Genomic DNA, 27580 nt, shown 5'->3' on the forward strand with positions numbered 1-27580 from the left:
AGTCTTAACAAGGATGAAAAAGGGAAACAAGTAGATACTAAGCATTACCGAGGCATGCTAGGAAGCTTACTTTACTTAACAACAAGTAGACCGAATATTATGTTTAGTGTATGTATGTGTGCTAGGTTCCAATCGGCTCCTAAGGAATCACACCAATCAGCAGTTAAAAGAATCCTTAGATATCTACTAGGCACACTTGAACTAGGTTTATGGTATCCAAAGGAAACTGAATTTGTAATGATAAGCTATTCCGATGCAGATTTTGCTGGATGCAAGATAGATAGAAAAAGCACAAGTGGAACGTGTCATTTTTTAGGACACTCTTTAGTCTCTTGGTCTTCAAAGAAACAAAACTCTGTAGAATTATCCATAGCAGAAGCAAAGTACATAGCATCAGGGAGTTGCTGTGCCTAAACATTGTCTATGAAACAACAACTAAAAGATTTCAAAATTCAATATCAAACTATTCCAATAAAATGTGACAACAAAAGTGCCATAAATATTTCAAAAAATCCTGTATCTCACTCAAGAACAAAACATATTGACATAAGACATCATTTCTTGAGAGATCATGTGCAAAACGAAGACATAATGCTAGAATTTGTAAATACTAATGACCAATTAGCTGATATATTCACAAAACCACTCTTTGAAGAGCGATTCATATTCATTAGAAGAGAATTGGAAATGATGCATATTCGAGAAGTAAACTAAAAAATTTTTCTGCTTGGCAGGCGACTGCCAGGCTACTGACTTTCGAGTTTCTTATAAATAGGCGCCTACCTCATCTAGGAAGGCGACTGCCTCACAGAGGGTAGGGTTTAAAACCCTATTTTATATCTTTTTAACTTCCATCAGGTGCCTGCTACTTCTTCTCTCTCTCCGAAAATCATCTTTCCTACTCTCTCCATACAATCTCCTCTTCCAAATCAACCTAAAACCGAGCATCAAACCTGCCCTCCACGTCAAATCGCGAATACTACCTAGGGTTTATCAGCCTTTCTTTTCAATACAAACATGCCATGGATCAAATCGGTTGGTAACAAGGGTTCTTCCTCTTCGACAAGGATCAAAAATGATAAAGTATAGAAATGGTTAGTCACTCCACATGCTAAGCAACTCTATAGAAATCAAATCGCTTCAGTTGAACCCTTTCTAGGTAAAGTTCTTGATGTTACATTCTTCAATTCCGATTTTCCTGAAATTATGGAACTTTTCAAGGAAATTGGTTGGGATCGGTTTATTACATACCACGAAAAAGGTTATTATCCAAATGTGGTTTGGATTTTCTATGCAAATATGCAATGGTTTGAAAATGGGATCAAAACAAATCTTCTTGGACAAAATATTCATCTTACTCCCATATCTTTTGGAAAAATTCTTTGAGTCAAGCCAGGAGATTTTGAGGTCCACATTGTTGAGAAACAATGGATAATGTCCCAAGGATTTACTCCAGAGGAATTTTTACCCCTAGTCATAACTGATACACCTATCAATTTTGGACATCCACCTCTTTACAAACAACTCAATCTAGCAGCTTTAATCCTACAAAAACTTATTACTTATAATATCCTACCTCGTTCTGGTTCTTATGATCATATTTCATTCTTAGATTGTTTTGTTATGTGGTGTATTCTAAAAGGGAAAAGTTGGATCTTCCAAGTTTATTTATCAAATGGATTATTATGAAATTTGATGCCCCTCGTGTCATTCTACCATATGCTGGGATGTTAAATATGGTATTTGGTCATTTTAATGTTCTTACACCATCGTTTAACTTCACTAGTAAAACCCATTATGATATATTTTCGGATACTATTCTTAAGCATATGGGATATAAGAACTCTCCTCAAGGATGGTTTCATAAGGGACATCATCATAGATCATCTGCACCACCACCTCAGCCTTCCATACCAGCCTCTTCAGTTCAACTTGACCTAAAAACTCCTTCTTGGTTTGTTCCAGTTTTTAATCAATATATGACCTTCAGTGATGGAATGCAATCTAGGTTTGGTACACTAAGGGAAAAAGGTTTCTACTGTGGAAACTCATTGTTCCAGCCTTGTTCAGCGGGTTGACAAGATTGAGAAATATCTGGCTAACTCTTCTAAAGGAAAATCTCAGATGGATAACAGCTCTGCTCCATCAAGTGATGATGAATCTGCTGAAAAATCTGATGAAGAAGAAGAAGAAGAAGAAAGTGGATCTATGGAAGCCTCCGATTGATGTGTCTCATCTATGTGCTATTTCACACTTTTTTTCTATGTATTTGTGTTTCATCGGATAGTATGTTCTTTATGTTTGTAAGATCTACAAGTACTATGTATTGCAACACTTCTCTATTTTTTTTTTTTGTATTACTCTTTTCTCCTTTTTGATTGAAGTCCAAAGGGGGAGATGTTTGAGAGAAGGGAGTGCAAAAATGATAAAACTATGGATGTATGAAAAAAGTTAATATGCTCTATGGTTTGTAAAACTATGGATGCATGGATCATTTATGGTTTATCTTGCATGGATTATCTTGTATGGATTTTGTATGGATTATTTTGCAAGTAACATGAATTCATTACTTATATGACTATGACTGTGAATATATCATGCTTGTTGAAAGGGGGAGCCATGAGTATTATCTCTCATTATTTTTGCTCTCAATTTATCATCATCAAAAAGGGGGAGATTTTTGGCCTAACAAGGCTTACAATTCTTATTTTGATGATAAAAAAACATGATGTGTTTAATATGGTTTAAGTGAAAGTTTTTCAGGAAAAAAACAAGGCTTAAAGGTAGCAAGAAAGCTCAAAAGGATGATAAAGTTTATGGATCAAAAAAGGTCTTGAAGAGTATAAGAATTAAAGTTAATCTGATGAAACCTCAAAGAAAAGATCAGAAACTCAAAGATGATGGAAGAACAAGGACTTACTTGAAGATCAAAGGATTAAAGTTTTAACAAAGTTTGTATGTAAGTACTTCAAGTAAATTTCAAGTATAAAGTGAATTGAAGCTCACATAAAATCAAAAGAAACTTAGACATATATTTTTACAAAAATCCTAAAATATGTTTTTCAAAATCATAGAAAAGAAGGGTTTTAAAAATAAAAGAAAAGTTTTTTAATAGAAGGGTCAGGCGACTGCCTCCTTGTGACAGGCGACTGCCAAATTAAATGATGATTTTTTCAAAGAGGCAGTAGCATGCCAAGCGACTACCTGAACATAGCCAGGCGCCTGGGTGGTCATGCCAGGCGACTACCAATATTCTGTGTTGTGAGTTTCTACTATGACAGGCGACTGCCAAGTCGTGGCAGGCGATTGCCACTTGAACATTGGCTTAAAAACTCTCAACAGGAATATTTTTTAAATGGACTTTTTGGACACTATTATTTTGAAAAACTTGGAAACTACTTCAAGGAAAATTTGGGGGTAAGGAATTACTTTTAAACCTCTATAAATAGCCCCAAACTTCAAAGATTTTAGACACCAAGAAATTTCCAGCAATCAAAGTTCTCTAAAACGCTCTCAAATTCTCTTGTGTTCGTCCATCTTCATCCACTGAGTTACTACTAATATAAACTTCGAAGTAAAACATTCAAAGTCTAAATCTTTCAATACATGAAAGATATTTGGTGATATAAATTCAGTATTGAGCTTCAAATTCTTTTATATTTGAATTACTTTGAAGTATTCTTGTGCTGAATGTTGTACTAACCTACTCTGCTATGAGAGTCTTTTCTTGTACACAAACTCTTCTCTATCTTGGTTCTTGTTTAAAGATAATTCAAGGCTATAGAATCATTGGATCAAACGAGGGAATTTCGTTTGGAAAGGCAGACTCTAGCCTAATGGAAGGAGTGATTGTAATTGGTATTGTTCCACCCGTCAACGGAACTGAACTAGTGAATCCTTTGGTGGTTTGCCAAAGGTGAGTACGTAGGTTGGGTATAAGCTGAACCTTGTAAAACCTCGTGTCTCTCTTTTCTTCCTTACTCTTTATTTTTCAGCAATACTTACAACATGCGTGTATGCTTTAAATTGTTAATTCTAAGTGTATGGTTGTTAAATAGACCAGAGGATAATTTGTTTTGGCTTGATCAGCATTGATTGCAAAGACCGAAAGGGACTACGTTGGTTGATCATCCTAAACTTATTAATCTGAAAGTTCGTTTAAAAACTAAACACCAAGAAGAATTGTGAGTTTGGAATAAATAAAAGGGCTTATATAAATTCAGCGTGCTTTACAATTTATTACAGAGCTATTGATACAAAGATCAAAATTTTGATTATCTTGTTGATTGGTTGTGGTTGAATTGTTTTTGTATTTACTTGTTGTGATTGTTGATATAAAACAAAGAATTAAAATTGAAATAATTTTAAAATTCCAATTCACCCCCCCTCCTGGGAAGCTATCCTAATTTCATATATCATAGTAATATTTTTCACCAAAATCATTGCATGTATCATTAACAGTATTATCAACAAATGATTCAACATAAGACACATTACATCATTCAACACAATAATCATCAATAGAGGCAGAGATAGAATCATATACTTTCTATTTTGTTAATGCACCAACCCCATCATTTACCACTTCCTGAGTGTGGTTTCATTCCCCCAGGATTCTCCATATTTTCTTTCATGTTCATCCCAGATTTCTTGTGCACTTCTACATGCCATGATCTCAAGAAAGATGTTGGAATCTAAAGCACAATATAATAATTCCTTGACATATAAATTTGCATGCATCAAAGTAATATCATTTTCGTTTACAGGCATACAAATTCCTTTGACAATCACCTCCTAGGCCCTCCAACTCATAGATTTTATAAATACACTCATTCTAATTTTCCAGGTGGTGTAATCAACACCACAAAACAATGGAGGACTAGTAGGTGAATGTCCCTCTCTGAATGGGGATACATCAATGTTAGCCATTGCGATCTTTTACAAAAGTTGTTAAGCCTAGTGTAACGAGGCTCTGATACCATTTGTTAGCCTTGGTGTATTCCCAAGAGGGGGGTGAATTAGGTATTTAAAATTTATTCCTAGGTTTAGCTAATCCAACAACAGTAATATTCAACCTAGGGTCTATCTATATACTCATAAACCCAAATGCACGGATAAATAAAAGGTACGGAAATTAAATCATGCACAACATTCATAAAATAACATACACGTGCAGAAAATAAATTACGGAAAAGTAAAGTGCACACACAATATGTCATCAAGCCCGAAAATTCCACTAATGCACACTTAACGGGTGGAGCGGCACCATTTACAACCAGGTCAATTAGTGGGGCTAACCTTAACCTACACCTTACCAGGACGGTGCACCTAGTTTTCCTAACCGAGTCTAAGCCAATCCTGGACTATTCAATAGGACTAGTCTCCCTCTTTAGGCCCATGCCTAGAATACAACGATCAATATAATTTGGCGTACAAATAAAAGCTTCTTAACTATGCAGACTATGTACCAATTTAGCACAGTATAATCAATGCACACCAATCATGTAGGAATTATAAGCTCAATGGTGTTTATGTTCAAAAAAAACTTAAAGTTATGTCTACAGTCAATCAAGCAAAGGATTGTGTCAACAAGCTAATCTTTGAAACTAAGCAAAGATAAAATCTCAATCTCAGTTTTGGATTTCAAAGATTTGAGCAAATATAAATTTAGAATATCTAAAAAAAAATAGTTTTCTCAATATCAATGCATGAAGAGATATTCAACTCAAAGCTTGTAAAATATTTTTGCACAAAAAAAATATATGCCTAATGAATCTTGCAATCCAAATGCAAAGACCCACTTAGCTGTAGGAATTTTTCCCAACCAAAGATTTATTGGCAAAATCAATGGGAAAATTTCTTTGCTCAGCCCTCCAATAAAAATCACATTTACAAATGCATGTGAGGGTATCTAACAATTTAGAATGATGAATAAAACACTCACAATGATGGATTTCTCAAAGGAAGTAGTATGGTATGATTGTTTGAGGTTTGTATAGCAAAATAGGGCTTAGGATTTTTTAGAGCATTTTTGCCTAATTTTTTGCTAATCCTTACTAATCTAAGAAAATGAGCCCCTATATATAGAGAATAGCAAAATTATGACCGTTGGGGACACTAGGGTAATTTTTAAAGTTGTTTTAAAAGTGTTTAGAAAAATTACCATGTTTAACCTATTTTACCTTGGTTAAAAATAAAACAACCCGAGAGTTTCGGATCCCCGATCCAAGGTTTGGGTGCCCGAACAAACACAGTGCAAAAAGGTGTTTTTGAAGTTTGGTCACCAAAGTGTGGGTTTGATTTTCTAAACCAGGGTAATTTCTACACTGTCCGAGATTCGGGTGCCTAATCCAAAGTTTAGTTAACCAAACTCATATGTTTGGTCACTCGAGGCCATTTTGAACGTGAAGTTCGGTTGGCTGAGTTGGTGAAAAGGGTCACCTCAGCGGTTCAGTCACCCGTGGATGGTGTGTTCATTTCAGTTCAGTTTTCCAAACTCAGGTCAAGTTGCTAACTGGCCCACGGTTCGGGCGCTCGAGGTGTTTTGAACACAATGGGTTTGGTCGCTAAACTCTCACAATTTTGGTCATTTGTGTCATGACTTAATTTAATTGACTCCCCTGATAATATATGTGCTATTGGGGATTGTCTTATGTGTATGTTCATGGACCTAAGGTCATTCTAAGGTCTCTCGAGGATACTGAAAAAATCCGCGTCGGTCGATTGAAGGCCAATCTACAGTCTTGAGCTTATAAGATCCTATTATGCATAATATACAGATTATTACAGACCAATAGATAGTTAATATTACAGACCCTGAATGAATGAATATAAAATTCAACAATTGAATCTTCTGGGCTTTTATATTCTTGAAGTCACTGTGTGCTGTATGATATTGCCAATTTATCCTGCACACAAACTCAGCAAACATTAAATACCATGTATTTGTCATTATCAAAAACGAGATAGGACTCAAAAGGTCAATAATGGTTATATAAATTATAATGTTCTCTCATTTTATTTTATTTTTCATCCCTAAATGTCCATATGAGTACTGCGCTGAATTCCTAACTATCCATGGTTATTTATTGTTCATGGTATCTAGTTGGATGGTTTACATTTTATATGGATTGTTGATTATACTACGGGAATACATGCTTAGTCTAAAATGCCTCTTGCATGGCAGATGCAGTTGATTTGAATTGCATACTGGTAGTGGATTATAGGTGCTTTGCATGCTTAAATTGAACTATATATTGCTTGCGTGAATCAATTAGTTACAAGTTTTATGGGAAAATGTCTAATTTATAGATGACATGCTATCGAAATTTTGACAAGAGTTTTCCCAAAATAAAACTTTGTACAAAGATGATTATGTTTAAAATGAAAGTTAAAATATTTTTTGAAAGGATGAGTGAAAATTAAATTGAATATTAATTTCATCCTCACATCATCGAGAATGATTAGGGGAGCCTAGCTCTATCCCTATAGAAAGAACTTAAATGATTCATATGCATCAATTCATATTCTTGAATATTGAGGCTCTTCAAAAAACCCTAAACATCATATCCAGTGCTTAAAGGCCTATGAACAGATATGGATTGTTCTAGGTTATGAGTATTAGTTCATGCCTTAATATAATTTTTCTAAGATGCATCTGTGGTGTTTAGGGATAACCATACTAATAAGTATACTATTAATAAATCATCAGTATGGTTGGGTTAAAGGATTTAAAATGAATGGCTTATACTACTAAGCATAATGAAATTAATCTTTGGAGGGTATAAGTAGTTAAGGAATCTAAGCACGTACTCAAATTGATAGGGGGAGCATCTGAAATTAAATTCCTATCTTGTTATGCTACCTAATATTTTTGGCTTAGATTAGTTTGTTATTCACTGTGGCATGTGCTCAATTGTGATGACCTTATTAAATGTATTAATTGAAAAATATAATACTTACCCATACGTTTTTTGTGGTTGCCATATGATCTTGCATGCGATTGGTTAATCTTTAGGATCATTATGGTTGTGTTTTTTTGATTATATTATTGTATGTGCTTAATTGACAAACCAGAAAATTTGTGCTTGCTTGATCTTTAAAGCTTCTTTTTCAGCAAACACCCCCAGTACTTTTTGGAAATATCAAAAGGGGGATATATATTTATATGTATATACATATATATTTATTGTAATACTTTATGGCAAGAATTAATTTCAAAACCAATTTTTTTTTTCTTTTGTCTTATTATTATTATTATATACATATATGGGTTTAAAGTCGCATTACTGGCTCAGTAAATACACATAAAAATGCATGCGAACTAGTTAGACTGTATTTATGCTCAAACCTATTTTTTATATACCGCATGTCTTCAAATTCAAATTTTCTATGGGTCTCATGAAATGCTTAAATAGCAATGGTTTAAGGATATTTCTAGTTTAACTACGTTTTTCATTTCATTTCAATCTCTTAAGAACCAATTGTATTGTTTGTGTGCTTAATTGCTATATTTTATACTTCGTCATTCATTGTGTGTTGTATGATTATATTATCTTTTTGGGTGCTAAAAGTAATAATTATTGATCATATTGGACTGTTTGAGTTGATTGTTATGGATAATTGAAAATTTGAACTCGAACAGGTCACTTAGGTACAAATTTATCTTGGGAAATGCTCTATTTTCAAACGGCATACTGCCGAATTTTTTAAAAATCTTCCCAACTTATCTTTTGTATCTAAATGATTTTTGTCTTCATGCTATATTTTTTTAGCCCTTTTTGCCAATTCCAAAAAGGGGAGAAGAGGTAAAATTAGGTATATTGATAAATTTAAAGTAAATTTAAATTGACCTTTAATTCTCTTTATGCATATAGTCAGAGGAAGCCTTTCTTGGTTGTACCCACTTTTGTATAAAGTATTTGTCATCATAAAAAAGGGGGAGATTGTTGACCTAGTTGGTCATATCCCGGTTTTGATAATGACAAATACATTTGGTACTGACGTTTGTTATGAGCTTGCATGCAGGTTCACCCTACGTGAATAGAAAGCTACCTTATTATGGCGTATGGTGATCACGCTGAAGAATGAAGAAAATTGTATTGTATTTGTAATTATTTTTATAATTCTTCATTCTGGGTTGTAATTTAATTATGGACAATACCACAATATGGTCTGTAATAATCTGCATCAAGCATGGTTGGATGATATGCTAAAAAAGACCTAGACTGACCATAGGCCCCTCTTGTCTGCATTAAAATATGCCCTATTGAATTAAATTTAATCATCATACGAATAGGTATAATTTTATAAAGGGTCTAGGACCGAAATGATCAAAAAAGGCATGTTCGGTCGACCTAATTGTAATGCACAGAAGCATTCAGTCGACCGAACCTTCACCGGGTCAACATTTTCCCCTTCGGTCGACCGAACCGAAAATGAGCTGTAACTCTCTAGTCAACTAAACCGACACGTGGGGTGTTCTTAACCATCTGATCAACCAAACTTTCAATACAAATAGTAGCTAGTTGATCAAACACCCATGTTCGATCAACCGAACTCACTTCGGTCGACCAAACCTCGGAGGTTCAAGAATCGCCTTATGAATGGCCGACCGAACACATAGTTCAAATTTTCCTTGGTCTACCAAACTGAGCACTTCGGTCGTCCGAACACTTAAGATAATAGACCGATGCTCTCGGGTTGTCAAAATTTACCGAGGTTATAAACATTGTTATTATTATTAACCTCATTTAAACTTTTCCAAAAAAGACTAATAGGTCCCCAGTGATCATAAAGTTGACCAAGTCTATATGTATGGCCTCATTTGCAAAATTAAGACAAAATTTGCACTTAGATTAACTTGAAAATTCTCTAAAATTTTAAGTGCATTTTTCTTCACATATAAGCCCATACATCCACTCTTTGCTATTCCATTGAGAAATCCAAGTTCGTAAGAGTGTTGTTGAGTGATTCAAAGTGCTTGAACTCTCCTAGTTATTGATTGATTGATTTTTTCATAGAGAGTTCTAGCTAAGGTTTTTCCCTCGATTTAAATAATAAATCTTTGTGTGGGAAAAACCTTGTAGCTAGTGAGTCTTTGCATCTTGGTTGCAAGACTTATTAAGCTTGTGTGATTTTAATTTGTAAAATATTTTTCACAAGCTTACATATTTTTCAAATATCTCTTGAACCATTATTTTGAGAAAATCTTATTTGAGATATTTTGAATATTATCGTTAGAATACTTTGAAACTTGTGCTGATTGATTTACCTTGATTATTTGTTTCAAAGTTTGCTTGAGATTACACTCTAGATCATATTAACTGTAGATTTACATTAGATTGAGTGTTTAGCACATTATTAAGCATTGAGCATATTCACTATCATCCATGCTTGCATATTATCTGGACTGTATCGTAGTACATATCCACTTGCGTAAGAAGCATTTTCGTGTACGCACAATTTTCATACATTTGTTGTATTTCAGGTGTGGACTTGAAGAGGGAGACTAGCCCTGTGGAATAGTCCCAGATCAACTTAGACTCGGTTAGGAAAGTTAGGTGCTTAATCCCGGTAAGGTGTAGGTTGAGTTCAGCCCACTAATTGACCTAGTTGTAAACAGTGTCGCTCCTCCCGTTAAGTGAGCCGTAGTGAAATCCTTGTGCTGGTGAGCCAAGGCGGGGACGTAGGAACTTTGGCCAAACCTCAATAACATATCGCGTGTGCTATTTATTTTTTCCGCACTTTATATTACCACACATGTATGTTTTATTTATGATTGCATAGATAGACTATAGGTTGTATATTACTGCTACTAGACTGGTTGACCTAGGGATAAGTTTTTAAATCTCTAATTCACCCCCCTCTTGGGATTGCACCAAAGCTAACAATATTGCTAATAATGATTTTGATGATATGATGAAATGAATTATGATGCACTAATACTAGATTGATATATTATATTGCACTAATACTTGTTTGATATATTGATCTTGATGTTTTTAAAAGTATGCCTATTGTAAAGGGGAGTCTTACCATAGTTCACTCTCTTTTACTCTTTATTTGTCATCATAAAAAAGAGAGAGATTATTGGCCTAACAAAGCTTACGAATCTTATTTTTATGATAAAAAATCAAAGTAATTTAACATGTTTTGGATAAAGTGATGATGTTTCAAAAATCAAGCATTAAAATCAAGATCAAGAATGCATTGATAGCCTACATTCCAAACAAGTGAACAAAAGAAAGCTCAACAGATCAAGTTTGACAAATCTTATGAAAGATTAAAGACTTCTGAAGCTCAAAATCAAGATGGAGTCAAAGCAAGATATACATGAAGATTTCACACTTAAAGAGTTTTAAGTCTTAAGGCAGTCTTGTGTAAGTACTTCAATTTAAAATCAATACGAATGCTTTGAAGCTCTTTAGGAATGATTATGGACTTAGAGACCCATTTTTAAGACCTTGGAAAATACAGTTTTCAAATATCAAATCAAAGATTCCAAGATTAAAAGCTAAAAGAGTTTTCGAAAATAAAATCTTAAAAAACAGTTAAAATGCATGCTCAGACGCCTGACTAAGTTTCATCAGGCAACTGATAAATTATATGGCTTTTAGGAAAGGCAAACAGAACTGTGACAGGCGCCTCACAAATTTTTCTCAAGCAACTAATAGTAATCAGGCGAGTGACAATTAGGTGATTGACAAAGCACTGACTTTTGAAATATGATGATTTTTAAAGTGACAGACGACTAACACCTTTTTGTCAAGTGACTGACCTTCATATACTTTGAATTTAAACAGCGTGGGAAACTTTCCAAAAATGTTTGCTTGGGCTCCAAACTTTGTATAAACTTGGGGAATACTCCAAGTAAACTTAGGCAATAGGGAATTACTTTTAGAACTTTATAAATACATGGAAAACCAAAGGATTTTAACAACAACAACTACTTACAATCAAGCAGTTAAATTCTCTAATTCTCAAAGCTCTCTTGCTCACTTACTCTTGCTGAAGTTATACTGAATTGTTGCCGATACAACCACTCCGTTCTTGTGCTCTTATTGAGTTTCCTTCAATCTAAAGAAGAACCCAGTGATTTCTTGAGCTTCAAATTCATTCTTTATTGATATTTAAATTTGAAGTATATTAGTGCTCTAACTTATACTAATGAGCTCTATTGTAAGAGTGTCTTTGTACACAAGAATTTGTCTTTATTTCTTGATATTTTTTTATGGTTCAAGTTGTTGAATCATTGGTTTACTGCGCATGGCGTATCGCTTGGAGAGGAGGGCTCTATCCTATTGAAGGAGTGTTGTAAAGGTTTGCTCCGCCTGTAAAGAAGTGGTATAGTGGAATCCTTAGGTGTGTTGCCTAAGGCGAGGATGTAGGCGGGTATAGCCGAACCTCGTAAAATCTTAGTGTTACTCTCTTCCCTACTCTCTTTAAATTTTAGCACTTATAAACTATGTGGTTGTGTACTTAATTTGCTGGATATTAATTTTCCTTTGGGAATTGTAGAGACCATAAGGGAGTACGTTGATTGATCTATTGTGAAAACCACAAGGGACTACATTGATTAATTAATACCAAAGCTCAATAATATATTAGTTGAATTTTCTATTTTATTTCATATTGCAATAACAAGATTACTTCATCGATTGGTTTAAGTATTGGTTGTTACAAATCAATTTTACTTGTGAAATTGATTGTTGTAATTGCAAAGTAACTCAAATTAAAAAATGGGGTTAATACTTAACTAAAAGAACTTGTAAAACAATAAATTAAAAAGAAACTTTTAAATCCCAATTCACCCCACCCTCTTGGGAGCACACCTAACTTTTCATGATGCTAAGGTAGTGAATTCTGATGTAGGTAACAAAGTAGACTCATTGTGGCGACTCAAATTTGAAGACCTGCCACTTCAATCCATAAACCAGCAACCATCAAATGAAGTTCCTCCATCTCAGATTTTGAAACCACTACCTGAGACTCTAAAATATTTTTTTTCTTGGGCATACTAACACTTTTCCATGTATTATCTCGTCGTATTTGTCATTTGTGCGCTTGGATGGTCAGTTGCTGACATCAAAGGAATAAGGCCCGCCATTTGCACACATCAAATTTTTCTGGAGGAAAATTTATCACCAACTTGAGAGATGCAAAGGAGGTTGAATCCTGTTGGCCTAACATAACTTTTCAATCTTGTTTTGATGATAACAAATGAAGGATACCTTAACATGTGTTGTTAAGTGATAATATTTCAGGATCAAAATTCTAACTTGGTTATCATGGGAGAAAGCTTACAATTAAAGCTAATCAAATGAAATCTTACCGGAATATAAACATTGAATGGAAGAAGACAAGCAAAAGCTTAAAGCTCATTGGGACTTGAAGTCAAGCTGGACCTCAAGAGTTGGAAAAAGCTTGAAGACTTAGTGCTTAACATGTTCATAATTAGAAAGTCATATGTAAGTACTTCAATTTAATATTATTTAGACATATGAAACTCTTTAGGATGCCATATAGACTTAGAGACCAAATTTTTGAAAACCTTGGAAAATGCTTTTTAAAAAAGTCACATTTGAGTTTTTCAAACAACAAGGGATCAAAGTGTTAAAAATGAAAGTTTTTGAAAAGTTGAAATAGTTTAGCCGACTGACATAAATGAACTGTACTTGCTCAGCTAACTAACAATTAAAACTGTCAATTAAACTGTCCAGTTGACTGATCTGAATGAACTATGTTCACTCAACCGACTGACAAATTGGACTGTCCAGCCGATTGACCAATTTGAACTGTGTTCACTCAACCGACTAACAATTAATTCCTAAAATTCTTGGACAGAAAGAATGGTCTTAGCTGACTAACCTATACAAAAATAGGTCTAGTCGAGTGACTCAGCCGATTAACCCACAGAGATTTTAAATTTCAAACTTCAATGGGAAAATTATGAAAAATCAGGTTTTCAAATTTAAATGTTGGGGGACACTCAAAGAAATTAGGGCAACAAGGAAACTCACTCTAACAACTCTATCAATACTCCTTTAACCCAATGAATTAGAGGACCAAGGAAAAATTATCATTCCAGTTCTTTACTTTTACAACTCTTCCAAAGCTCACTCTCGCTCAAATTCTTGCTGGAAGATTACCACTGATTTCCTGTTGATCAAAAGCCTACAGTTCTAAAATTGCTACTGAGATTTATCAAATCCTAAGAAAGAACCTCTGGTGATATCTAATCTTGAGCTTCATATTGTCTATTTAGTATTTGATTTGAAGTATATTAGTACTCTGGTTTGTACTAACTTGCTCTGTTGTGAGAGTGTCTTTGTACACCCATTCTTGTTCCTATTTTGTAGTTCTTTGAGGGTTAAAGGTTGTTTTTGATTGTTGGATCAAGTGTGGGGGATCGCTTGGAGAGGTATCTCTACCTAAAAAAGAGGGATTTGTAAAAGGTTTACTCTGCCCGGAAAGGAGTGCAAATAGTGGAATCCTTTGGTGGTATTGGCCAAAGGCGAGGATGTAGGCTGGGTATAAGCCGAACTTCGTAAAAATCTTGATGTTCTTCTTTCCCTACTCTTTTAAATTTCAGCACATTATATATTATTGTGTGCATGCTAAGTGTAGACTGCAAGGATAAAAACTAAATTTAAAAAAAAAAAAGACTCTTAATAAAAAAGAAACTACATTTTAATTAACCTTTTGCGGAAACCCACAACGAAGTATGCTAATTAATTGTTTGCGAAAATCTTAATTAAGAGAAAGAAAATAATATCATCCAAATACAAGGCTTGCAATTACTCACAAGGCTACTATCAAAGCAAATATATTCAAAGGTTGAAATTCCACAAAGTGTTGTTGATTGGGTATTTGTGATTGGTTATTTTGAGTTATTGATTGATTAATTGATTGTTTGGTTAAGTTTTTTTTAACTTGTGGTGTGTTTAGCTTGTGAATTGATTGATTATCAAAAGCTTTGCTGTGTATTGAACAAGTAAGTTAAGAGTCCTTAAAACGAACTAAAAATTTTAATAACCCAATTCACCCCCCTCTTGGGATAACTACTTCACTTTCAATTGGTATGAGAGCTAAGTTATAGTAAATCTTAATTAGAAGCTATATAAAGATCTAGATGACACAAATAGGAGTAGCTCCCTTTGGTGAGGGTCAATCCTCAACTAGACCACCCATATTTTGTAGACTCAACTATACCTTTTGGAAACAATGCATGAAAATCTATCTTCAAACAACGGATTGGAAGGCTTGGAAGGTTGTTACACATGGTAACCAAATCCCTACCAAACTTGTGGATAGAAAAGAAGTCCCTAAAGATGAAAAAGAGATGAATGATTTAGATCATAAAATGCTACAAGTTAACTCTAGGGCAATAAATGCCCTATATTGTGCACTTGATATTAATGAATGAAACCTAAGGTGTAGTTCCAAGAGGAGGGGGGAATTGGGTTTGTTAAAAATTTCTTTGATCCTTTTTATGAGCTCTTGTCTCTTTTTACAATCTCTTAAGGTTTTCTCATATTTTCGTTAATTAGGCAATACACACTAACTCCTATTTCCTTTTAATCAATTCACAATCAATAAACACAACCAATTAATTTACCATTCACACACAACAACCACAAAACAAGAAATCAATTCGGAATATTTAAAGGTCCGACAAATGAAAGTTCAATTCTTGTTATTGATTTATGAATTTGAATATTGCAATGACAACCAAACACCTTTTCAATATCAGAACTTAATTAAACCTTCAGCTAACAAGTTTTGGGTGTTAACCAATCAACATACTTCCTTTCAGTTTCCGCAAGAGATCGATTAACCAACGTACTCCCTTTCAGTTTCCGCAAGCAAAAGAACAAATTATGCCTTTTTGGGTTTACTTAAATTCTAATAAGTATTACTTTATGATTTCAAGTAATAAAACATTTATGCAAGTTATATTGTTGCTGAAATTAAAAGGAGAGTAAGGAGAAGAGAATAACACCACCACTTTTTACGAGGTTCGGCTTACCCCAGCCTACGTCCTTTCCTTAGGTCAACCATCTAAGGAGTTAACTAAATCTTGGTCCTTCCAGGTGGAAAAAAAAAAAACTTTACACAATTTACCCTCTTTTTCAGGAAGAGAAAAACCTCTCCAAGCACCAGCCTGTGCTTGGTCCAATGATCCAATCAATCATTTGAGTCGTTCAAAGTACAAGAAGATGGAAAATAAATCAGCGTACAAAAAATACTCTCAAAATTTAGAGTAGGTTGTACAAATTGAGATCTAAATTGTACTTTATAAAACCAAAGCAAAATAGAATATATGAAGTTCTAAAGTTTTAGAAGTCACCGATGGTTCTAAAAGAAATTGAATTGCAACCCGGAATCGAGCTTTGATATTTTCAATCTACCAAAATGGTAGAATTCCTCTTCAGCAAAAGATGTGAGCAAATTGAACTCAAGGAGAATTTCTTTCTCTCCAACAAAATGAAATGGGCAGATGGAGCTCAAGTAGAATTTCAACACAAGAAGAGTTTCAGCAAAAGACTTATTAATCTCTCTTCTTTTGTATTCTATCTTATGTATATTTTTCATTACCTAAGGTGGTATTTATAGGCTTTTTAAAATATCAATGTCCCCATTAAGTTAGGTAATATTTGAAAAAAAATGTTGACTTAATTTTGAATTTCAAAATTTTTCATCACCCAAAGAGGTATTTATATGCTTTTTTCAAAGATCAATGTCCTCATCAAGTTAGGTAATATTTGAAAAAAATTATTGACTTAATTTTAAAATTCAAAATTTTTCATTGCTCAAGGAGATATTTATATGCTTTTTCAAAGATCAATATCCTCATCAAGTTGGGTAATATTTGAAAAAAAAATTGTTTGACTTAATTTTAAAATTCAAAATTTTTCATTACCCAATGAGGTATTTATATGCTTTTTCAAAGATCAATATCCCCATCAAGTTAGGTAATATTTGAAAAAGAATTGTTGACTTAATTTTAAAATTCAAAATTTTAAAAGAGAACTTTCCGTTAGAGATTTGAAATCTACTCTGTGTGGCAGTCGTCTGCCATGGTTAAATCTGAAACTCAGAATGCTGGCAGTCGTCTGCCAGAATATAGGCAGTCATCTGTCATGGTTAAATTTTAAACCTAGAACACTAGCAGTCATCTGTTAGGACACTGTTTTCAATTTAAAACACTCAAATTTTGCCAACCGTCTGTCCATAGACAGACAATCGTCTGTCAAGTGCCAGGCTTCATTTTAGTTTTGAAAACTTTCCTTCCTTTATGACCTTTGTTGTTTTGATTTTAAAAATATATTTTAAACTCTTTTAACAAGATGTTTCTTAATTTCTTTTGATTTATGAGAGCTTCACATATCTAAAAGGCATTTGGTTTAGAAGTCCTTACAATAGTCCTTCTAATTATGATCTCCTTAAATCAATAGGTCCTTCAGCCTTCTTCAGCCTCATGAGGTTCACTTTTGACTTTGGGTTTGCTTGCCCTTAACTTCTTCATTTGTCGTCCATTGCCTTTGATATTCTGAGGAGCTTCCACTAGATTAGCATTGAGCTTTTAGTTTATCAACTTTGGGAGTCCTTTTACCTAAAAAACATTACTCAACACCACATGTTAAAGCATCTTTCATTTTGTTATCATCAAAACAAGAAGGAAAAACCTAGTTAGGCCAACAATCTCCCCCTTTTTGATGATGACAAATGAGAAGCAAAAAAAATATGAATACATGTTAAAACAAATCTCCCCCTTACAACTAGCATCCTTCTACTCCCCCTTACAATAAGCATTACCTTATCAATTTGTAGATTCAAGACCGATCATGCTTATTGCTCAATGACGGTCAACATGCTCAAATAGTATTTTATACTCAAATACTACTCCCCCTTTTGACATCAATCAAAAAGGGTAAACATTAAAATGTACATATGACCACATACTCCTCACTCATGCCAAGATTCAACATCATATCTCAAACATCCACATGTAGCATATGTTGACCTTATTGGTCACACCCAGTTTTGATTATGACAAATACTCTTGGTACTGATGTTTGTGTTAAGAATTGCATGCAGTTTCACCTTGTGCGCACTTTAGGACTAAAAGTCATATCATGATGGCGTGAGGTGTTCGTGCCGAAAAATGAAGATATATGTCTTGTATTTTGTATTCATTTGATTATTTCTTTATTCTGGGATGTAATTTATTACGAATTGTGCACGTGTATGGTTTGTAATAATTTGCATCATGCATGGTAGGTAGGTATGCTCAAAACGACCATAGTTGGACTTTAGGTGCCTACACAGACCTTAGGTCTCTAAACAAATGCACAAAGGCCCCCATTATCATTTTCATATTAGGGGAATTACAACTTGCTAAAACATGAACTTAAATTGAAAAAGTTGAGAGGGTTCGGGCAACCGAACTGGTCAATTTGTTGACTCTGTGTTCGGGCACCCAAACCTCTTTTGAACGTATCTGCCTTGGGCACCCGATTGCTTCTTATAGCACTTTTCAACTACTCGGGCGATCGTATGTTTACGTTCAAATAGAGGCTCGGGCGATCAAATTGCCGGGTTTGGTTAACTGAAGTCAGCTTCGAGCACCCAAACCTCGGACATTTGGCTACTGACTTTAATTCAGCCAACCGGACCTCAACTCAGGCACCCAAACCTCTTAAAATTGATTTTTTGACTGTGTTTGTTCAGGCACCCGAACCTCTGGCTGGGCACCCGAACCTTGCGGGTTAAAATAATTTTTACCGAATTTTTTAATGGGGTAAACTAGGTTAATTTTCTTAATGGTTTTTTTGAAAATTCTAATTATACCCATTGTGTCCCCAACGGTCAAAAAATCCTCATTGCCTATATATACCAATTCATTTGTCTTAATTAAAAAAAGGATTAGCAAACTTGATTAGGGAAAAAATTCTCTCAACTCTCAATACCCAAGAAAAACCCTATATTAGCCAAATATTCTTTCAAGCACTCACACATTTCTCATTCGTGATTTCTCTAAGCATTGTGAGTATTTCGAGGCTATTGTGCTTAACCTATTTAGCTAGAACTCTCACTTGGATTATTGTTTGATTGATTTTCTTTGAGAGTTTAGCATTAAAGTTCTTCCACGGATTTCATTTGATAAATCTTGTGTTGGAAGAATTTGAGGTTTTTGGTTCTTACATTATTGTTGCAAGTTACCTAAACCTAGTTTTGTGTGCAAAAATCTTTTATAAAAAGTTAGTCTTTCAAACAACTCCATTGTGCTTTATACATTGAAATATCCTATTGAGTTTGTTTGATTTATCTTGCTTAGCATATTTGAAGCCCTGATATGATTTTGTGATATTCAAATAGTGTGTTTCAAATCTTGCTTAGATATACACTCTAGATCTGGACTAAAAATATATACGTGATTGAGTGTTTAGCACACATTAGAGCACAGAGCATATTTACATATCATTCGTACTTGCATTATTGACTGAGCTATACTGCTGCACACATCTACTTGTGTTGAAGCGCATTTACGTATACAAACAATTTATACACATTGGTTGTATTCCAGGCATGGACCTTAAGAAGGAGACTAGTCTTGTAGAATAGTCCCGGATTGGCTTAGACCCGGTTAGGAAACCTAAGTGCGTCATCCTATTAAGACGTGTCGGTTGAGGTTAGCCCCTTGAATTGACCTGGTTGTATAGGTGCCGCTCCACCCATTTAAGAGAGCATTTTAGTGGTAATCCTTGTGCTGGTGTGGCCAAGGCGAGGACGTAGGCACTGTTGGCCGAACCCCGATAACATATCATGCGGTTTCTTTACATTTCCACAATTTACATTTACTGCACGTGTATGTTTGTTTGATGATTGCATAGACTGACCCTAGGCTAAATTACACTGTTGTTAAAATCTGCAGACCTAGGTAACAATTTTTTAAATACCCAATTCACCTCACCCCCCCCCCCTCTCTCCTGGGGTTACACCATTACTATCAGCATGCTGCATCTCATTTATCATGAGCCTATGTTTCAAGAAACAAGGAAAGCAATTCAAGCTAAGTGTTGCATTATACAACACATCAAAGTACATGCCAAAATAAATTTTGATCACTCAAAAGAGACAAATCCTAGGTGACCTTAGAGACAGTTTATTGACTGTGGAATTTTATTTAAGCCTTGTTCTCTTAGTTTACTTCTATACTATGTAGTAGACCAAGTTCTCTTCTTATGATTATAAATCTATCTTCTGAGAGTGATTTAGTAAAGATATCAACCCATTGGTCATTTGTATTAATGAATTCTAGATTTATGTCTTCTTTTTGAACATGATCTCTTAGGAAGTGGTGTCTTATGTCAATATGCTTTGTTCTTGAGTGTGAAATAGGATTTTTAGATATGTTAATCGCACTCATGTTATCACACTTAATTGGTACAGTTGTGTAGTTTAAATTGAAATCTTTTAATTGTTGTTTCATGCAAAGAATTTGTGCACAACAACTACCAACTGCTACATATTCGGCCTTAGCAGTTGACAAAGCCACGAAATTTTGTCTCTTAGAAGACCAAGAAACTAAAGATCTTCCTAAGAAGTGGCATGTGTCACTTGTGCTTTTTCTATCTATCTTACAACCGGCATAGTCCACATCTAAATAACTGATCATTTCAAAACCGTTGTCTTTAGGATACCATAGTCCTAAGTCCATTGTGCCTATTAAGTATCTTAGGATTCTTTTAATAGCAATTTGGTGTGATTCCTTAGGTGCTTATTGAAAATGTACACACATACACACACTAAACATTATATTGGGTCTACATGCCGTTAGATATAATAGACTTCCAATCATGCCTCTATAGTGCTTTGTGTCTATGGATTTTCCCTTTTCATCTCTATCTAGGCTGATGGAGGTACTCGTAGGTGTGCCTATGGGTTTACTATTTTCCATACCAAATTTTTGTGTCATATCTTTTATGTATTTTGTTTGACTTATCAAAGTCCCATTTTTTTTTTGTTTAATTTGTAGTCCAAGAAAATAGTTTAATTCCCCCATCATGCTCATTTTAAATCCTTATTGATACATTTTGCAAATTCTTTACATAGATGTTCATTTGTAACACCAAATATTATATCATCTACGTAGATTTGAACTAAAAGTATATTATTTTCCTTATTTTTAATGAACAAGGTGCTATTAATTTTTCCTCTTAAAAATCCTTTCTCAATTAGAAATCCACTAAGTCTTTCATACCAAGCCCTAGGGGCCTGTTTTAGTCCATAAAAAGCCTTAATTAGTCTAAATACATGGTTAGGATTTTCAATATCCTCAAAACTAGGGGGGTGTTCAACATATACCTCTTCATTAATATACCCATTCAAGAATGCACTTTTAACATCCATTTGATATAACTTAAATTCTTTGTAGGAAGCATAAGCTAACAACATTCTAATAGCTTCCATTCTAGCTACGGGGGCAAAGGTTTCATCATAATCTATTCCTTCTTCTTGATTGTACCCCTTTGCTACAAGTCTAGCTTTGTTTCTAGTGATTATACCATTTTCATCCTTTTTATTCCTAAATACCCATTTAGTTCCTATGATCAAATGATTTTCTGGTTTGGGTACTAATTTCCATACTTGACTTCTTTCAAATTGGTTTAATTCTTCTTGCATTGCAACTATCAACGATTCATCCTTAAGGGCTTCTTCAATATCTTTAGGTTTATTTTGGGATAGGAATGCATAATGATTGCAAATGTTCTTTGGTGAAGATCTAGTGGTCACACCTCTAGATGGTTCACCTATAATTTGTTCTTGAGGATGATCTTTCTTATATTTCCATTCTTTTGGTAATTCCATATTTTCTATGAGTTTATCTTTTGACTTTTGTTCATTTATTTCATTTTCCTCTTTGATTTCTATCTTATCCTCCTTTTCAAACATATCATCTTTTTCTTCATTTTTAACTTCTCTTGAAAAAGAGCTAAATTCATCAAGGTCTACGTGAATTGATTCAACTATGGTGAGTATTCTTTTGTTGTAGACTCTATAGGCTTTACTATTTGTGGAGTATCCTAGGAAAATGCCTTCATCTGATTTAGCATCAAATTTTCCTAAGTTGTCTTTGTTATTTAGAATGAAACACCTACACCCAAAGACATGAAAGTAATTTATATTAGGCCTTCTTCCTTTCCACAATTCATACGGTGTCTTGTTTAGGTTTGATCTAATGGAGACCCTATTAACTATATAGCTAGCTGTATTTACAGCTTCAGCCCAAAAATATTTGGGTAGATCATTTTCGTTAAGCATGGTTCTTGCCATTTCTTGGGGGGTTCTATTTTTCCTTTCCACAACTCCATTTTGTTGTGGGGTTCTAGGTGTTAAAAAGTTGTGATTTATGCCATGTTCATTACAAAAATTTTCAACATTTTGATTCTTAAATTCTCTTCGTTGGTCACTTCTAATATTTTAGACATTATACCCTTTCTCATTTTGAAGCATCTTACAAAAGTGATCAATGAGTTGCAAGCTTCTTCTTTGTTAGTTAAGAACAACACTCATGTGTATCTTGAATAATCATCAATAATTACAAAGGCATATTGTTTTCCTCCTAAACTTTGGGTACTAGTAGGACCAAACAAGTCTAAGTGTATAAATTCTAGGGGTCTACTAGTTGATATATGTTTCTTCTTTTTGAAACTTTTCTTGGTTTATTTTCCTAATTGACAAGCATCATACACTTTATTTTGACAAATTTTGTTTTAGGCAAGACTTTAACTAAATTCTTTTTGGAGAGTTTGGATATAAGATCCATGCTAGCATGTCCTAACCTCCTATGCCAAAACCAACTATTTTCACTCATGGCTGCTAGGCAAGTTATGTCTTGAGGGATTAAACTATTAAGATTTATGCAATAAACATTGTTCATTCTAAGTGCAGTGAATAATGTATTTTGATTCTTAGAATCTCGTATTATGCATTTGTCTCTCTTAAACATTATTTCACATCCTTTATCACTAAGTTGACTAATACTTAGTAGATTATGCATTAGACCATCTACTAACAAGACATCATCTATAGAAAGTGAGGAGTCTTTACCTATTTTACCTATTCTGATGATCTTGCCTTTTGCATTGTCACTGAAGGTTACAAATCCTCCATCCTTTGGAGTGAGAGGGGTGAATTTAGATTTATCTCCCGTCATATGCCTTGAACATCCGCTGTCCAAGTACCATTTATCCTTAGACGGAGTGGTCCTAAAGCAAACCTACAAGAAAGGATTCAAGTTATTACTTTTGGAATCCAAACCTTCTTAATTTTCTTTAGATTTTGCCTATTTTTAACATTTATCTTCCACTCATATTTTACTTTTGTATACTTTTTCTTAAGTGGACAATTAAACATTATGTGTCTTTTCTTTTTGCACATGTAGCATGTGGTATTCTCATGAATATTTGTTGATGAAGTACTTGCATAATATTTAGATTGATTTACAAAATATCCCATATACAAGTTTTTCTTTCTTTTGTTTGAGGCTCCATTATAACCAATTTCTTCTTTGTTGTTTGTCATCCTTTGTTGTCCTACCATCTTTTCAAAGTTATCCTCACCTTTGGTAAAGTTATAGATGGCCTTTTCTTTCTCTTGAATTTTATTTTTGAGATTATTTATTTCTTGCATAATCTTGCTATCTTCATTCACTTGAGACTCAGCTAATTTTTGAAATAAGTTATCTACTTTCTTCTCAAGTTCTTCAATCTTTAAATCTTTTTCTTCTTCAACAAGTTTTGCAAATTCAAGTTGATTTTTAAGTGCTTCGTTTTGTTCTTTCAAGTTTGTGTTCCTCTTCGAGATTTTAATGAACTTGTTATGTAGAAAGAGTAATTCAGCTTGAAGTTCTTTATAAGATGGCATACTTTCTCATGAATTGCTGCAAGACTCATTACACGAATCTTTAGAGAGGGAATAATATGAGTTTTCCTCTTTGTTATGCGCCATGAAGCACATGTTCGCTACTTCTCGATCACTTGGCTCACTTTCCAATTCATTTGAACTAGTGTCATCGCAAGTTGCCTTCATCGCAGGCTTCTTTTTCTTCTTTTCCTTCTTGAGTTGTGGGCATTTCGGTTTGATGTGCCCGACCTTTTTACAGTGATAGCAAGTGGGAGGATCATTTTTATTTTTGTATTCCTTTTTATTGCTTTCTCCTTTTTCAGCTTTTGATCCATTAAATTTTCTAGTGAATTTTTTGTTTCTTCTTAGGAATTTTCTAAGCCTTTTAGTTATTAGAGCTAAGTCCTCGTCTTCTAATTCACTAGATTCATTATCTTCCTCACTTGAATATTCTTTCAAAGCTTTTAGAGCTATAAACTTCTTATTTTTGTTTTCTATGCTTCTTTCTTTCAACATCATTTCATAGGTTAGAAGATATCCTATGAGTTCATCTAAAAAAGTTGTTTTAAGATTTCTTCCTTTCGTAATGGCTGTGACTTTTGGTTCCCAAACAAATGGGAGTGCTCTTAGAATTTTATGGATCATCTCATGAGTGGAATAAGTTTTTCCTAAGGCACTAAGTGAATTTATGATATGGGTGAACCTAGTGTACATGCTTGTTATACTTTCATCGGAGTTCATCCTAAAGGCTTCATATTCACTGGTTAACATATCGATTCTACTTCCCCTAACATCTACTGTGCCTTCATAGGTTACTTCTAATTTATCACAAATCTCTTTGGCTGTTTTACATGCCATTACTCTATTGAACTCATTTGCATCAAGTGCACAGTATAAAGCATTTATTACACTTGAGTTAATTTGCAACATTTTATAATCTGAGTCATTTAGTTCTTTATCTTCTTTAGGTACTTCTTTTGCATCAACTAACTTAATGGGGATTAAATTTCAATTTGTTACAACGTTCCATGCCTTCCAGTCCATAGTTTGAAGGTAGATTCTCATTCATTGCTTCCATAAGGTATAATTTAATCCACAAAAAATAGGTGGCCTAGTTGAAGATTGACCCTCACCAAAGGGAGCTACTTTTATTTGTGCCATTTAGATCTTTATATAGCTACTTATTAGGTTTTTCTATAGCCTTGCTCTGATACCAATTGAAACCTAAGGTGTAGTTCCAAAAGGGGGGAGGGGGTGACTTGGGTTTATTAAAAATTTCTTTGATTTATGACCTCTCGTCTCTTTTTACAATCTCTTAAGGTTTTGTCGTATTTTAGTTAATTAGACAATACACACTAACTCCTATTTCCTTTTAATCAATTCACAATCAATAAACACAATCAATTAATTTACCATTCACACACAAAAACCACAAGACAAGAAATCAATTCGGAATATTTAAAGGTCCAGTAAATGAATGTTCAATTCTTATTGTTGATTTATGAATTTGAATATTGCAATGACAACCAAACACCTTTCCAATATCAGAACTTAATTAAACCTTCAGCTAACAAGTTTTGGGTGTTAACCAATCAACGTACTTCCTTTCGATTTCCGCAAGAGATCGATTAACCAACGTACTCCCTTTCAGTTTCCGCAAGCCCAAGAACAAATTACGCCTTTTTGGGTTTACTCAAATTCTAATAAGTATTACTTTATGATTTCAAGTATTAAAACATTCACGCAAGTTATATTGTTACTGAAATTAAAAGGAGAGTAAGGAGAAGAAAATAACACCACCACTTTTTACAAGGTTCGGCTTACCCTAGCCTACGTCCTCGCCTTAGGTCAACCGTCTAAGGAGTTAACTAAATCTTATTCCTTCCGGGTGGAACAAAAAATCTTACACAATTTACCCTCTTTTTCAAGAAGAGAAAAACCTCTCCAAGCACTAGCCTGTGCTTGGTCTAACGATCCAATCAATCCTTTGAACCGTTCAAAGTACAAGAAGATGGAAACTAAATCTGCATACATAAAATACTCTCAAAACTTAGAGCAGGTTGTACAAATTGAGATCTAAATTGTACTTCTAAAAACCAAAGCAAAATAGAATATATGGAACTCTAAAGTTTTAGAAGTCACCGATTGTTCTAAAAAAAATTGAATTGCAACCCGGAACCGAGTTTTGATATTTTCAATCTACCAAAATGGTAGAATTACCCAAGGAGATATTTATATGCTTTTTCAAAGATCAATATCCCTATCAAGTTAAGTAATATTTGAAAAACAATATTGACTTAATTTTAAAATTCAAAATTTTTCATTACTCAAGGAGGTATTTATATGCTTTTTCAAATATCAATATCCCCATCAAGTTAGGTAATATTTGAAAAAGAATTGTTGACTTAATTTTAAAATTCAAAATTTTAAAAGAGAACTTCCCGTTTAAGATCTGAAATCTGCTCCGTGTGGCAGTCGTCTGCCATGGTTAAATTTGAAACTCAGAATGCTGGCAGTCGTCTGCCAGAATATAGGCAGTCGTCTGTCATGGTTAAATTTTAAACCTAGAACACTGGCAGTCGTCTGTTAGGACACTGTTTTCAGTTTAAAACACTCAAATTTTGCCAATCGTCTGTCCATAGACAAACAATCGTTTGTTAGGTGCCTGACTTCTTTTTATTTTTGAAAATTTTCCTTCCTTTAAGACTTTTGTTGTTTTGATTTTAAAAATATATTTTAAGCTCTTTTGACAAGGTGTTTCTTAGTTTCTTTTAATTTATGAGAGCTTCACATATCTAAATGGCATTTGGTTTAGAAGTACTTACAACAGTCCTTCTAATTATGATCTCCTTAAATCAGTAGGTCCTTCAGCCTTCTTCAGCATCTTGAGGTTCACTTTTGACTTTGGGTTTGCTTGCCCTTAACTTCTTCATTTGTCGTCCATTGCCTTTAATATTCTGAGGAACTTCCACTAGATTAGCATTGAGTTTTTAGTTTATTAACTTTGAGAGTCCTTTTACCTAAAAACACATTACTCAACACCACATGTTAAAGCATCCTTCATTTTGTTATCATCAAAACAAGATTGAAAAACCTAGTTAGGCCAACAATGAATTCAATAGAATTATGACATGTAAAACAACAAAGGAAATTTGGGATAAATTAGAAGTAACCTACGAAGGTACCGTAAATGTTAGAGACAATAGGATTGATATGTTGACTAGTGAATACGAAGTCTTTAAGATAAATTCTGATGAAACCATCACAAGCATGTACACTTGGTTCACACATATTATAAACTCACTAAATGCTTTAGGGAAAACATATTCCACATATGAGATGATTCGCAAAATCCTTAGAGGACTTCCACCCATTTGGGAATCAAAAGCCACAGTCATAACGGAAGGTAGAAACCTCAAAACGATCTCACTAGATAAACTTATAGGATCACTTCTAACCTATGAAATGGCTATGAAAGAAACACTGAAAATAAAAATAAAAAATCTATAGCTCTTAAAGCCTCAAAAGAATGTTCAAGTGAAGAAGAAAATGACTTCAGTGAATTAGATGATGAAGAATTAGCTTTCATAACTAAAAGACTTGGAAAATTCTTCAAAAGAAATAAGAAATTCACTAGAAAATTCAGAAGGTCAAAAACTGAAAAAGG

The sequence above is a fragment of the Malania oleifera genome, chromosome 9 (assembly GCF_029873635.1).
Source record: "Malania oleifera isolate guangnan ecotype guangnan chromosome 9, ASM2987363v1, whole genome shotgun sequence".
Lineage (NCBI taxonomy): Eukaryota > Viridiplantae > Streptophyta > Magnoliopsida > Santalales > Ximeniaceae > Malania > Malania oleifera.